This window comes from Triticum dicoccoides, chromosome 7B (assembly GCF_002162155.2).
Source record: "Triticum dicoccoides isolate Atlit2015 ecotype Zavitan chromosome 7B, WEW_v2.0, whole genome shotgun sequence".
NCBI classification, from domain to species: Eukaryota; Viridiplantae; Streptophyta; class Magnoliopsida; order Poales; family Poaceae; genus Triticum; species Triticum dicoccoides.
Window position 1 is genome coordinate 109,513,577 of NC_041393.1, and position 1,952 is coordinate 109,515,528.

Below are 1,952 nucleotides of genomic sequence, written 5' to 3' on the forward strand. Positions count from 1 at the left end.
CTCCTATTGCTAAGTGAAAGTGATAAAGCATTATAGTCCGGTTGCCTAGTTCACTGCGCTACCACCTCCTTAATAGGACCAAGACGTTGGATCAAGTGTGAAAATGTGCCTTCTGCGAACACCCCCGCATTATATGCGTGGGGGCTGAAGCCGAAGACTGCCATCTTTCAGGTTATATACACATATACATTAATGGCCGCACAGGAGGTATTCTAATTCTTGAGGGCACAAGTATAAAAAGCTTTTATATTCCATCGAAACATTGTTTTACAATAATACATGTTATTCGAACATAACATCCTTCGAGCACTGCGTCTCTATTAAACGAGCGCCCTGCAGAACTTCCTGAAAATAGTGCTCGGCAGGTACTCGGCTCTCGTCTGAATCTTGAGATGCAACAACAATGGCCTTCATCTCCGCCCAGTATGTCTTGACACGGGCAAGAGCCATCTGCGCACCCTCTATGCACGTTGACCTCTTCATTGCATCAATATGCGGCACCGCACTGAGGAACTGCTGCACCAAGCTAAAATAACTCTTCGGCTCGGGCCTTTTCGGCCATAGATGACTCACGACATACTTCATGGCGAGTCCGGATAACCTATTCAGCTCCGCCCATGCGGCCAAACGATCGGTTAATGGAAGTGGGCGCTCTGGATTATGGAACTGCGACCAAAGCAGCTTGTCCACTTCGTGGTCCTTTTGATCGCGGAAGTGTTCGACCGCGTCCGCGGCACTCGCCGCCAAGTCCAGATAAGTGTTCGCCGCACTCCACTACCGGTCCAACGGAGCATATTTAGGATCCCCGAACTTCATCCGCAGCATAAAGGGCTTTCCAGCCATGATATCTCCGGCCTGACGTAGCTCCTCCTTCATAGCTCTCATCGCAGAGCGAGTATCCTTGGCCTCGGTAGTGACCTTCTCTAGGTCCTTCTGTGCCACCCGCTCTTCTTTTTCAAGAAGCTTGCAGCGGTCGACAGCATTCTTCAACTTTACAGCCATCTCGACCATTTCCTTCTTGCTTTGGTAGTGAGCAGCCTGTTCGGCTTTCAGCTCTTCAGCCGCCTTTAAGGCAGCCGCATCGCTTTTCCTGGCCTGCTCCTTTGCTCGGGCAAGTTCCACCCGAAGGTTTTCCATGGCAGTGGCACCATCTGCATCAATGCATATGTTGTAAGGTACGGGCATCAAGCTCCTCTTACCAGGTGTCTTCAGAGAAATTACAAACCTTGTGTCTTGTCTAGCCGCTTGTTGACAAGCGCGATGCCGGCATCTGCCACGTCAAGTTGCCCCTTTAGCTCGGCAAATTCGTCAGTCCGGCTAGCCACCGGACACTTCGCCACCTACATAGGAAAGGCGACATATTATACCTAGGATTATGATCCTCGGCGCGCCGTCATTTTTGACAACGCACAGAGTCTCAGGGGCTACTATCTATACAGGGCGCATCTTATATATGCGGATCTGTCAAAAGGTACATCATTTCGCGTACCTCAAAGCCTGTCAGTAAACTCCTGACAGCCTCATACAACCCGCTCTCTGCGGATGAAATCCTTCTAATCACCGTATCCATCAACGCACGGTGTTCTTCTGAGATAGACGCTCGCCCGAGCAGATCCTTTAGCTCCTCTGACCGTGCACCAGACGGTGCCGGACTCGTCCGATGGCCTTTTTTGAAGGCCGGACACGGAGGGCCTTGGGGGGCCATACGACTGCCTTCCGGCCCTGCCGGATTCGGAGAAACCCTCTGTGACGACACCTCAGGGTTGCCCGCCTCCATCATCTCCGGACGAAGATCCTCTGAAGATGAGCTCTGCTGAGAAGGGCTGCGATCCGAACTACAAGGTAAAACTTCAGTTATCTTCCTCGGAAATAGAGCAGGGATGTCTTTCATTTCAAAACCCCTCTCTTTACTTACGGCTCGGTGGAGAGCTGATCCCCTTGGGGGTGCAATG